This window comes from Maylandia zebra, linkage group LG7 (genome assembly GCF_041146795.1).
Source record: "Maylandia zebra isolate NMK-2024a linkage group LG7, Mzebra_GT3a, whole genome shotgun sequence".
Classification (NCBI taxonomy): domain Eukaryota; kingdom Metazoa; phylum Chordata; class Actinopteri; order Cichliformes; family Cichlidae; genus Maylandia; species Maylandia zebra.
The window spans coordinates 50,291,362-50,305,880 of record NC_135173.1 but is presented as its reverse complement, the minus strand read 5'-3'; the positions used below and the strand labels follow the sequence as shown (position 1 = coordinate 50,305,880).

Sequence of the window (14,519 nt, the reverse complement as noted above, 5' to 3'; positions counted from 1 at the left end):
AAACATTTTGTCAGTGAGCTTGAGTTATAGAAGCCTCTATCGCTGTATGTGATTTTGGGAAAGAACATTGAGAAGTAAAGAAATGGCAGCCTTTTGGATGTCTCCTCCACATTTCACAGACTTTAGAGAGGTCCATTTTTGCATCACTTGACAAACTGCTGGCCGCGGTTCAAGCACACAGTAACATTCTGTTTGATCTCCAAATCTCAAACACACTCTTAACATAACGATGTTGGTTTACGGTTATTGGCTGCAGCCACAGTTGTTTCCCACAATGTTTACTTAAAGAAGAAAAGTTGTTTTAGCTAAGAGCCAAGATAATGCGTCCTGGGTGCATTTCAGGTCGCATGCACAGTGTGAGCTGATAACTGTCTGTCAGCCAAAAATGGTCAGATAGCAAAGTTCATTGTAGTCATCATAGGAAAGAGGATAGAATAGCTGAATGGGGATGTATAAACACAATCTCATGTTCAGTACATCCACACGAAGGAATTACTAACCACTCGCATCTCATTTGCTGAATAAGATGAGTTGCACTGTCCAAGGTTCTTGTTTAACATCATTAACAGACTACTTAATCCTGCTCAGTCTGCTTTCCCTGTCATGTCTGCTGATGACTGTGAAGAATTTATAAGTTTTCTTAGCTGGCAAGATTAGGGGCATCGGGTTTTAGCTCAAGTCTGGATTCTTTCAACCTGTCCCGTTGCCCAAGTTTAATCTGATTTCCACGACAGCTCACTGATATATTCTCACACATGTACAATTCGTCCTGCCCAGCTGACGTTATCATTTACATATTTATTCAAGAAGTCCAGTCTGCAGTAGCATGGTGGTGTGGTCGTTAGCAAGCAAGAAGGTCCTGGGTTTGAATTTAACCTTGGGTCTTTCTTTGTGGAGTCTGCATGTTTGACACAGGTCTGTGTGGGTTCCTCTGGGTACTCAAGGTTCCTCTCAAAGACATGCATAGGGTTGGGTTAATTGTTCAATCTAAATTGACTGGAGGCGTGACGGGTTGTCTGTCTTTGCGTGTTAGCCCTGTGACAGATTGATGACCTGTCCAGAGCGTACCCTGCCTCTTGTCAGCTGGGATATGCTCCAGCCCCTTCTGACCTTGAATTCGATAAGCGGAAGGAAATGGATGGATGGTTCTGCCTGTCATTTACTGCTGCCTTCTCTTTATTATAAATCAGACCCTTTCATCTCGCTGCACACCAGATTAGTTTAAAACACTCAGCATCTTCCCTCTGCTTAAAGAAACCTCCCTAGATCTCAGTGTTTTAGATAACATTTTACAAGCCCATTTATTAACTGCTAATCGTTTCTAGAAGGCTTGAGAATACTGTCGCTCATCAGCACCTTCAGCTGGTTAAAGGAAATGGTATCGTTGACAAATTCCAATCAAAACCACACTACTGAAACAGCTTTACTGGAAGTTGCTAATGATATTCTGATGCACTTGGATAAAGGTGGTGTCAGTTTTTGACACCACTGATCATCTCACTCCCAATAACATTACAAAGCTGGGTTGGCATCTCTGGCACTACTCTCAAACGGTTTTTATCATACTTACACAGACACTTCAGAGTTCATATTAATAACTGAAACTGTAGCTGCTGTCATCACTGCTCATAATATTAGGGTTATATGTGTTACCCCTAGATCATCTGCTTAACAGCTTCAGAAACATATCTAGCTATTTCTATGCTGATGATGCACAGCTGTACATTTCTGTTAAACCCAACAGCCTCAACAGATGCTCCTACCTCTGTGAATCACTGTCAGCTGAGGTTGTCAGGTTTGGCCCTGACAGCTTCTCTAAGGAGATCGGCCATTCCTTCTAAGCCCATCTTTAGCTGGTTGTGAATGCAGCAAGCTCGAGTGCTTATGAAAACAAACTGGCACTCACACATCGCCGCTTTTCTTGCTGCCCTTCACTGGTTTTCAGTGAAATTCAGAAATAAATTTTAAAAAAAAGTATTAATAACATATAAAGCCCTACATGGCTTGGCCCCTGTGTGTATATGAGCGCTACTGAGACCTTATTCCAGTAATTGGCCTCTCCAATCGCCTGACCAGTCTCTTAACTGTTCCACACTCTTATTTTAAAACCAGAGGTGATCATGCTTTTCAGGTTGTAGCTCCTGAACTTTGGAACAGCCTTCCTCAGCCTATCAGGTAGGCTAAATCAGTCGTGTGTTTGAAATGACTGCTGAAAACTAATTTGTATAGGTTAGCCTATCCTTACACTTTCTCCCATTACTTTAAACATGGTATACACCTAAGGAATATGGATGGAAGTATTTATGTTAAATGAATGTGTGACTGTAGCTGGAATATGTATGCTTATCTTTAATGTGTGGTTTTATTCAAACTGTGGAGCACTTTGTCACTGCGTCTTTTAAAAAATGCTAGAATATAATGCTAGAGAGTTATTATTATTAGGAAAAAAGACTAGAGTGATTGGCATTTGATAGCATGAACCTGCATGCTGCATTTTTCTCAAAATACAGTCGCAGAGTGCTATTATGCCTTGGCATGAATGAGACATTCTTCAAAGGGAACCAAGCACCATTTAAGTTGGCAGGATTCAGCTGCCAAAGGAAAATAAAGGCTTATGGCATTCATTACGCACTCTGTAGAGTATCAGTGTGTCTGCACATCTCGGAACATTTTGTTGGTTTGCTAAACACTGTTGAAAGAGCTGTTTATGTAAAAGGTGTTGCTAGATGGGCATCAGTACCACAGAAATTTACAGTCCACAAGGCTGTGAGCAGAGGTGTTGCAGAAGTTACAAAGAAGTAGTGTGTATGACTAGCTTTTAGTCAACGTGATATGCTTTCAATGAAGATTTTTTTCAGGGCAGTCATCACAATATATTTTTTGAAGCTATTGTATTACTTTAATTTGCATTTTACAGTGAATTTTTTACCAGAAAGAAAAATAGACCTATTTTTCCTCATGCAGTGGCACTGCATGCACAACACTGATGCACCACTGATCATACTGAGAAAACAGGACCAGAGGAGAATTGGTACCAGGGCTCATTTGTCTCTGCACATATATCTCTCAGTTTCGCTTCTGGTCTGATCTTCTCTCACTTTCTGTTTGAGTTGTTTCACATTAAGATTTCAATATTATGGGTTGTACTGAATTAGGATTCTGCATTTCTAGTCATAGCGTTTGATATGCTTGGCTCATACTAAAGCTAAGGCAGGAAAAGCTGTGTAGAGTTGCATTTGAATAAAAAAATACATAGGATTGCAACATAAAAGCCTTACAAAATAACAGACAAGGGTTTGATTAACATGATACATTGAGCTTTGTGTTTGTTTGGCAGCATCTTCTGCCTGTTGTGTTGTTACATTGTAACACCCAGAATTTATGTCATAATTGTTGCCAGTAGCAGGGTTTATGTTGACAAAGTTTTTTGTTTCTTTTAGCAGTGCTGTTTTCTGTTATACTGTATTTTTTATGAAACCACAGTTGTTGACGCTCAAACATCAATTCTCCTAAATTAGGTCATTTTTCTTTTTGTGGCTTAGCTTGAGCTGAGCTTGATTTCTGATTTATTGGAACACTGCATGGAGTATTATCAAGCAACGTGCTTTATTTGAATCAGTGTTACAAATTTAAAGGCCTTCCAGTTCTTGCTGAGCAGTTGAAAATAATGTCTTGTGAGACATAGTCATTGGAAAAATACACTCGATGGTCACGTTATTGTGTGCATCTGCTCAACTGCTTGTTAATGCATATATCTAATCAGCCAATCACATGGAAGCAACTCAGTGCATTTAGACCTGTAGTCACAGTTAAGACAACGTACTGTTTTCTCTAGAGTTTACAGAGAATGGTCTGAAATTATCCAAGGAGCAGCAGATCTGTGCAAAATACCTTAATGATGCCAGAGGTCAAAGGAGAATAGCCAGACTGCTTCGAGCTAACAGGAAGGCAACAATACCTCCAATAATCATGTCACAACACAGATATGCAGAAAAGCATCTCTGAAGCAGCAGCAGAAGACCACACTCCCATCAGTGTATGTCTTCTCTCAGAAAACTGAGGTCACAGTTCACACAGCCTCTCCAGAATTCAACAACAATTTCTGCAGCAACATTCAGATGGTAAGACCAGAATTTGGTATAAACAACATGAATGGATGGATCAATCCTACCTTGTGTCACCTGTTCAGGAACCTAGTTGTGTTGTTATAGTGCCGGGGATATTTTCTTGAGCATCATTTAAAGACCACAACATACTTGATAATTTCCTGATGACCATGTCCATCGCTTTATGACCACAGCATAACAATCTTCTGATGGCTGCTTGCCAACAGGATAACACACTATGTCACAAAGTGCAGATCATCTCAAACTGGTTTCTTGAACATGGCACTGAGTTTACTGTACTCAAATGCCCTACACAGTCACCAGATCTCAGTTTAACAGAGCAGCTTTGGAATGTTGCAAAATGGGAGAGTTGCATCATGGATGTGCAGCAACTATGAGGCTGGATCAATATTTCTGAGGGATGTTTTCAAAACTTATTGAATATGGACGATGAAGAATTAAAGCAGTTCTGAAGGCAAGTATCGGCAACACGTACTTAATAAGTGCCCAGTAGATGTATACTTTACAGAAGCTCTTAGTGAGTATAACTTTTGAGCTTGCACTATTTTAGGCCAATTCACAAACTACAAAGGCAGGTTGTTTGATTGTTTTTGTACCGTGTATTCATACGTTTATTCAGGTTGTAGATGTTTTTCCATACTGAAGTGTGAGTTCTCTGACAATCCAAGAAGAGAGCCAGGTCCAGTATGTAAAACATCATAGGATTGAGACACATTAATAATCTTTGTTTATAACTTTTCTTAGGGTGACAAGAAGGTACAAGAAACAGTTATAACATTGGCTTGATTTATTGTCTATATGATGTCAACCCTGCCTAGCCTGCAAAGGAAATGCTTCTCTGGAGAAGAAGCAGAACACAGGCAGTGCGATTTTAGTTCCACTATACAGCTGTAACAGTTACATATAATTGATGTGGGGCATGTGTAATTGTTGCTTTGTTATTTTTCCAAACAATTCTGGTGGTACTTAGCAGTTTGTGTTCCCTCTACCTTTTCTTCCTTTTTGTAGTCGTTAACTTTGGAAGTCCGGGGAAACTCTGCCTTACACAGCAATAAAACTGAGTCTAACCCCCCCCCAAGTGGGACATCATAGTCATGACATATGCACTTGGCTGATCCAAACAGCGCTGTTTGTGTCCTATAAATGTCCAGTCATTTATTTCCAGTTAACTTCTCTGGATTCTTTTGGTTGCATTTCCTGTAAGTATCAATTACTCCTTGTATTTTAGTGAATCCCGAAATGCACAAATGTGCCAACAGGAATGAGAAGCATTGTCTACTCACTACACCATAAATCAGTTCCTGATTTATGCTGTAATTCCAAGTCATATTCGGGCACAGCTGGGGGTGCTGCTCAGCTCCAGTGAAGTGATCACTTCAGCCTGATTATTCAGCTTGGCCAAAAGACCTTAAGTCTCCCTTGTTTCCTTTGGTTTTAAATCTGTTTTTCACATCATATTTAAATCTATTCTGCACCTTGGAATAATCTTCTCACTTGGACTTCTGTTCCGTCTCCCAATTCAAATAGCTTTCAACACAAGAAATACATTTTGCAGGGCATTGTTTCCATACTGTTGTCCCTCCAATGATCCATGAAGGATATATTGCAGCACAGTTTAGCAGACCCTAGTAAAATGATGTTTTGTTCTTCTGGGCTACTATGGTTCTTATGATGTTGTAAATGTTTTGGACTGAAAAACAGAATGAACCTAGATTTATAGACAACATATGTGTAGTGTCATTCAGGAAATTTCCATGATGGAAAAAAATGTGACTCAGAAAAGCCCCCGTGTTAGGATATTACTAAATGAAAGTCAACTGAGCCGCAGGCAAACATTCACTATTGTAAACTATTTGATTGGGTAGAGCCCTTTGGATATATGTCTTTACTTCAATTTTCCAACAGTTGAATGTCTTTGCATACCGGTCTTCTATCTGTAACAACACATTGATACAATATAATGAGGCATTAATTGCACAGTGATTATTCTGAGACTAAGGAATGAACATCCGGCGATGGAAAACTGATGAATAAGACAGAAAAAAAGTAGGCTAGCTGAGAATCATTACACCTAGTTTTGGGTTGTCTCTCTATTACCTACAAACCCATCCATCGTATACTATGTGGGACTAATCAAGTCTTCCTACTCGTTTATGGATACCAGAAACTAAAGAGAAGTCCAAGTAAAAGGATTTTGGAAGATAAATTCCAGAAACTGGAGAACTGTAGCACACAACCACATCTTGTTTTGTTGTTATTCTATTTTTTTTCTCCATTTGTTCCAAAAGAGGCGCGTTATAAATTATTAAAGCAGAAACACAAAACAGTTTTAGGTTTGGCGTAAATATTATATATTTAAGCCAAATATTTTTAGGCATGACAACATAATAAGCTATTTGTCTTTGAACAAAAACAAAAATGCATTACAATAAATTGAGTCGTATGAGGAAAGAGCATGAAACACGTCCAAGCTGTTTCTCATCAGCACTGGCAGTGAAACCAGTAGATGCAAAACTATAGATAAGATGGTTCAAAATGATTTCAATAATTTCAGATGCTTGAAATTATTTACCTTAACCAGCTCCATATTGTCATATTTTGATACTAAGGTAAGAGAAAAGAGGAAGTTAGAAGAACAACCTATATTAAGTCAGTGGGTAACACGTGATTTATTTAAGTTAACAAGCCAGATCAACCCAACAGATTTCAGTTTCACACAGTGCACAATCAGTGAAACTTTACTTGCATGTTTTCAATTAAATAATATCAGAAAGTTAGGGGAACAAGTTGTAATTTCAAGTTGATGAAAACTCTAAAAATATACCACCATCAATAAAGTGGAAAGCTGAGAGAGAATCATTTAAAACATTGTATTACCTCAACTACAACTCAAATACCCATTTTACAGTGTAAAATGGGTATTTGACCACAAGCTCTGGTATTAAAATGTCATAAACCCTTGCCCTTAAAAAGTACTGAATATATGATCTCTATGACTGACATAGTCATGAGAGTGTGGTTAGATATATTCCATAATAATAAACCAAATGCCTGAAATGATGCATAATGTCCTGTCAGAGAAAAAGATATCAACATCTGCTTTGTATCAGGAGCCAGAAAGTGGGTATGAAGCCTGTTAAGTGTAGCAGACTGCTTTAATGCACACTATGTTGTGAATTCTTGTTTGCTTTTTTTTGCTCTCCAGTGACAGCTCCCACACTGTTGAACATTAAAAAGATGTTAAGAGGAGGAGGAAGTCAGCTGCCCAGTTAAGCTCCTAGTCTATCTCATTTAAACCCTGCTTTATATTAAGTGAAATCAAATGAATGATTAGTAACTATAACTTTTTATTTATTTTTTTGTTTCTGGGGTCGACTGTTTGAATGCTAGATCTTTGTGAGCCAATAATTTGTTGTCTGATTCAGTGAGGCGGTAGAAATAAATTATCATTTATTTCCTAATTTATTTCAATCAAAGCTCCAAAAACCAACAAACTGTACTCCAGAATTAAGTATAAGCAGCTGAACTGGTACCTTTGCTAGCTATACAATAACTTCAAAAACTGAAACTGAAAATTTTTTATTCCAGCATAAACATGATTTACTTAGTGATGGTTAAGACTTTGTTTTGGTTTGAGTAGATCTGCAAAGGCAGAAGACCTTTATTTGAAATTGTTACACAATAACCACTTGGTTTAAGTCGGGGCTTGTTTGTGATTGTGGTTTGAATTTGTTTCTTGGTGGTTGTAGAGGGCATGGATATAAAAAACGAGTAAAAAATATTTTTGGTTTTTAGGTATGGTCACTTCGGGGGAAAAAATGTAATTGTAAAAATTAAAAAAATCTTAATTAAACTGATGTATTTTCAGATTTACTTAATGCACTTTAAAAACACAGTTGCAACTTTTATTAGATTAACAAGCTTGAAACGGAGCTTGCCAATGATAACAAAAAAAATAGCACAGTCATAACACTACAAGTTGTGGTAAACCCAACGCACTTTTGATTCCTGATACGGAACAGAAAATTAGGTCTTGGCTGGCGAAATAAATTGTGTTGTTGATGTATAAAATAAGTTCTAATTTATACCGGTAATTTGCTGGAAAAGTCTCTCTTTTCCAGCAAATTACCTTCTCACCAAGTCTGACAGCACATTCATGGCCCATGATTTCTTTTCTTGTAGGTTGCATGGAAGTCCTAGAAATGATCCAGAATATCCAATCTGTACATATTCCTTCATAGCCACTCTTATAAGCTGGTTGTCTGTTATTTAGACTCAACAACAGGAATCGTCAAAACGTGATGTTCCCTGTTACAAACACATTCTTTTATGATTTTATAACATTACAGCTTTCAAAGTTTACAATAGTGCCAGTTCTTCTTCTTTTCAGAATAAATAATTTCAATTTTGCCAGATGTTGTACAAAGTTAAAAGTGTACCCGGTAGGTTGTTGTGTGCATGGCTCTGTTGCCTGGTCTTTTTGCTCATCTACAGCTATGATGAATTATCTCCTTGTGTGCATGTCCCACTTTGGTAAATACATTACTCTTGAAAAGGAGGGATTAGGTGCACCTGCATGGACTTTTCTGTGCGTATAGACCTAATTGTAAATCCATCATTGTTTATTCAACTATGCTCATTACTTAGTTCTCTTTTGAACTGAAACAAATCTTTTTTTCTGTTGTGGGCCAGAAGAGCCAATGCTGCTAATCTTATTCAGTTTTAACATAATGATTTGAGTAGAGAAATATATCATATAACCTCCTCACACTGCTCACCATTATTTTTATCCAGCTGTGCGACCTGCGTCAGGTATAGAGAAGCGGTGTTAATGCACATTTGTACATCTATATAAGGTCATCACGAAACTACAACATTACATGAGGACAAGTTCATCATTCAGTCCTTCAGATGACAATGTCTGCAAAGTGAATATCCAGAACGCCTCTCTTCTCTTCAATTATAAATCATGGTTTCCACCCCTTGGAGGAACTGAAGCATAATGGTTAAAAAAACATAATGATTTGGGAAATCATAAAAGTAGGTTTTGGTGTAGACATCATCAAACTGACGTCATAAGAAGCTCATTGGTCATTTGTCAGAGATAAATTACCTTGATGTTTGTTGTTTTGAAGAAAGGCTTTTCCCTATTAAGAGTAATTTTCATTGAAATAATCCTCTTTTGGAAAAAGAGTTCTTTAAAATTCTTGGTTTGATATTAAAAATCAAAGCCAAAAAAATACATAAAAAAACCAATATTGTTCAGTTTCCCAGACATGGATTAAGGCTGGTTAGAGACTAAAAATGATTTTCAATCCATGTCTGAGAAACTGGCTAGATGTGTTGCGTGGGACTCTATGCCACTGATTTTAAGACACACTTTCACATGGGATACAGGATGATGTCAGACAAACTATATCCATATAGTTTAAACGAGATTTAAAAAATGTGCAGGCTAAGAAATCCTCTACACTAATAACCCCAACAGAGAATGTTTCTAACAGCAACATTCAGGTAATCGTACACTTTTCTCAGAAAAAATAAAAAATGCAACATATCAACAGCAATTAGTTCTGTGTCTCTAAAATTCAATATGATCTTGCTTTGGAGTTTATTCAAATCCATTTTATCTTTTATTTAGATAGTAAAGCTGAGAGTAAGAGCAGAGAGGATGAAACATGCAGTAAATGGCCTTGAGGCAGATTCAAACCCGGGCTTCTACAATAGCCTTACTGCACATAGTTTGCATGGTCAACCCAGTAACTTATACTTGTGCCCTGTTCACTCTCATTCACTCTGTTCACACATTGCCTGACTGAGCTGAGGCAGGTTTATAGTGGACGGCCGAATATTAAGAGTTTTTCACATATAGACAGTACCTGGGCAGGACACTCACATATATGAATGATCGTCCAAAATGCGTTAACATTTTTATTGGTGTCACCCCTCCAGTCCCAACCACAATCACTTTATTAGTGGAAAATCTCCTTATTGTGAAAGTTCAGTCACTGCTAATCAGCCAGCCCTGGTCTTTCCTGTTTCATGTTTTCGCTGCTGACTAACTTGGTGGCCTTGTTCCTGTTGTGGTGGTCCTTTTCATCATTCAGCAGCTTCCCAAGGAAGAATCTTGCACTGCGATTGTTATTCAATAATAATAATGGATTGGATTTATATAGCGCTTTTCAAGGCACCCAAAGCGCTTTACAATGCCACTATTCATTCACTCACTGGTGGAGGCAAGCTACGGTTGTAGCCACAGCTGCCCTGGGGCAGACTGACAGAAGCAAGGCTGCCATGTCGCGCCATCGGCCCCTCTGGCCAACACCAGTAGGGTAAAGTGTCTTGCCCAAGGACACAACGACCAGGACAGAGAGCCCGGGGATCGAACCGGCAACCTTCCGGTTACAGATACGCTTCCCAACCCCCTGAGCCACGGTCGCTCAGGGGGTTTCTTAGCTGCTTTCTTAGCCATGGATTATATTTTGTTGCAGACACAGACATTGCTGTTATACTTCTTTGAAGTCCTCTTCAAGTCCGTTGCCTGGGTACATACACAGTTGGTTAAATTCTAATGCTTACCATCCAATAACAAAATTTACGTCACTGGGACCCTAGTGGAAACGCGGAGACGTAAAGTATAGAAGTATGTTCAGCAAGTTGGAGGGCCACTCTAACCAGGACCTCCAGGGTACTTTTTTTTATGGAGAAGAAACTCGATTTAGAAGGACATGTAGGTGCGTGTGTCTACCTCAACCACAAAGTGGTAAAAAAGAAAGAAAGAAATCTGTAGCATGTCCTGCTTGCTTTGTGAGGTTTCCTCACTTTAACATTATTGGCGCATGTTTTTAGCATACGAACTAGAGGACAGGTCTTTTCACTCATGTCACCATAGTTATGTGCCTTGACTCGTACTGCTCCCATTGGACCCTGCATAACTTTATTGTTTGTAGATGACTCATGTTTAATCATCTGGTGTTTCAAAGTAGATAATGCTAGTGTGCTGTATCATCATTGCTGGGGATCATTGAATAAATCTGCCGTGGATAACCTGATATTCGTAGGTTGTATCCTGTCCCTCTTGTTGCTGATTCTATCACTGCATTTGCTTTGAACCTACTTCCCTATTCGTAGGGCCCCCTTGTGACCTACACAGCCTATCTGTTCTGTTGGCTTGTCCTCGTCATTCAAGGAATTTTAATACATATTTACTTAAATACAATTGTCTGAATGCTTATTTTCCAAAACCCAGTAAATGTATTTTGTGCATCAATTTTTTCCACCAATGTTATCATTACCTCTACTTTATTTTGTTTCTCTGTCCCATGCAAGTATTATAGATATGTATTTGTATTTAATAGCTCACCCTAGGGTAAGCAGCTTAGTGATGCGCCTTATACGGTAAAGGAAGTGTCCCGGTCCCGTTCCTTAGCGCTTAGGTAGATACAGTCATGTGTAAGTTATCATAGTGATTGCAGGGGAGGACATGTTAGTGTTAAGGAGCATTCTTTAGTGACAGATGTAAAGCACCAGCAATAACAAACATCCTTTCTCCTCTCCTTTGTCTTCAGCACATAACACCAAACTGTTATATCAGTATTATAGATTATGTGTTGATTCAGTTGCTGTTGATATAAAAAATGTCATGTGCTAAAGGTTCAAATCAGCATTCATGACACATGATCTTTAAATACACTTGGAATTAGGAGGCTCCCTTTATTAGTTCATTGCCTTTGTTCTCTTATTTTCTTTCTTTGAATAATTAGAAACATGCTTTCCCGATTCTGATCAGACTTATTTCAACATTTACAGCATTACTGGACAGATTGTAATTTGATTTGGTTCCTTACATGCATTTTACCATCTGTTTCCATTTGAAAGAAAACTGTAACACAAAACATGCCTCACCCGAAAGTTCAAATAATTTAAAATGTGTCCTTAAGCCTGTAGACTTTTTATTTTTATTTTATTTTGCTGAATAGTTCAACAACAGCATGTGGAGCATTTTCACTTCTTTTAAAGACTTAAACACTATAGCAGTTATTGGAGAGCGTGTCAAAGCATATGGAGGACACTTAAATTTGATTGCTCTCATCAGTATTTCTTATGTACTGGCTGATTATCTTTTTGAATATCTCCCTTTTTCTTGCTTGAATAAATCAGGTGTTAAAGAATGCATTTTGCACGGGTTTTTTCTAAATGATAATCCATTCTACCTGTCAGCTGATCTTTAAGACTTTTGTGTGTGGTCTGTTTTCACATTCAGCCTAATTTTGCAAATCACAGGCACTTTTTTCCTCCTCTAAAACACGTATCAGCCATTTTTTGCTCGACATTTTGGTTTCTTTAAAGCCTGCTCTTGTTTCTCTTGGCTGATGCTCATTCGTGCATCCGGCTCATTCCGCAGAGAACCGAAGTGTGGTCACGCTTTGGTCACGCTGTGGTTTTGCTTTGGTTAAGGGATGTGGTGATAAGTACACCTCATGCTGTGGCTTTTCTGCCCCATTTCTTGGCTCGAGTTTTACTCAGTATGTTATTTTAAAATACCCCGATGTTGTTTATAAAAATTACACTGTAGCACACTATACATTAAAACGATGTTTGTATACCTATTACAGTGAAACAGGAACTTCTTGACAAGCTCATCACATAATTAAAGTAGTTTGAATGTTTCACCTTGATGTCCTTTTTGATCATTTGTTATTTGTCGTTAGACCACTTGAAGCTGCAATTTCTTCTGCCATTAGTGGAAATAATATGCAACTAATTTGTCAGTCCTGAAGGACAGCAGCTCGACACCACCTCAGTAAAAACACACATCCATACCAGTCATTTTAAATTGTAAACAGCTGCAACGCGCGATGTTAATAACACATTTTGGAAGAGGGACCTCAGGTTTTGTGGTTTTCGACAGATGTTTCCCCTTCCGTTGAGAATTTTTTTCATTTGTTACTGAATTTCAATATTTGTAAGTCAGATGTCATTTATTTTAACGATAATCATCACTGCCGCCGCCGTCAGTGGCTCAGTCCCTTTCTGCAGACTTTATTACACTAGTTTTGGAGCTACATAATACCAGCCCGCCTAAATTTGCTGTCCTTTATCGTTGTCCTCATCTTACCTTCTTCTCCCCATAAATGTGCATTTTATTTGCACATTTACACGCAGCGCCCAGCAATAATCAGAACATGAGTAAGCCATTGTTGGCTAATTTCTATGTGCAGTCGCTGGAAGGAAAATTCCGTTTCACTGCAACATAAAAATAACACAAACACCAGAAAGCCTCGAGCGGGCTAACCTCACATTCCTCACATCTCCATTTGATTACTCTTTTCTTGTCATGAACATATGCTGAAAGCAGAAAAAAATACAGTAACTACTTAACACCTACACGTAATAGTCAGTAGCTGTTTTCACACTGCAGCGCTGTGGCTGAGGAGCACATGAGAAGAAACATCTGAGGAAGTTGGACCAGGCACGATTTTTAACGTTGATCGCTCCCTAGAACAACGTTTGCGTGATGACTGAGTGTGTTTTCCAGTGATATGAGACTAGCACAGGTACAGTAGTAATTCTTTTCGTGCTTTCTGGCTGCACTATCGAGGCAGCACCCTGGGAGAAAAGACAAGTTTGGATAGTCCCACTTCCCCCTAACTTTTTTCGGGAGTTTTTGAAAACGGGCAATAGTACAAGTTGTTCCAGGGCAAACGCTTGTAGTCCTGTGTTTGTATAAGAGCACGTGGCAAAAAACGCAAGACACCCAAAAAATGGATTACAGTTGTTAAAAAGCAAAACAAATTAAATAAATAATAATTTAATAATTTAGGTATAACAGTTTTTTGAAGTAATTGCTAATGTCATGATGTTTAGTAGTTATGTAGAACCATGTGATATATTGCTCTGGCTTCATATAATCAGTCACAGATCCATTGATTTAGATGTGTATTGTATTCATTTTTGAAGAACGTCATTCTAAAACCGACGCCGGAGTAATTTAATGGTGGCGTCAACACACAGTTTGTTTATCAGAGCAGCTTCTGCACTATGTTTACATGTTTATCAGCCCTATCTGCAGCACACTGTGCAGAGTTAGCATTACAGGGAAGACGATGTTGCTTCAGAGTCAAGTTATGTTTTCACGTTTGATCTTTTTTTCTGGTAATTTTTTACTGGGTTTCGATTTTAGTAAAACATCTAGAGTTTCCTAGCACCACAAACATCTTTCATCATCATTTGCGGACACTGTTGTTTATGTTCACTCAGTCCTACTCACTGCAAACTATCTTTCGAGTGCGGTCCAATTGAATTGACTTCAGCACATTAGCATCATTTGGAAGTGTAACCCAGCAGTGGTACAACATTTCATGGAACTATACAGAGTAATTGTGTTTTTCA

General features: G+C 38.4%; 1 protein-coding gene across 5 annotated transcripts in view; it reads left to right on the top strand.

The window, feature by feature from the left end:
- ccbe1 (collagen and calcium binding EGF domains 1) overlaps window positions 1-14,519 on the top strand; it is a 47,453-nt gene that overhangs the window by 1,656 nt on the left and 31,278 nt on the right. The window lies entirely within an intron of this gene.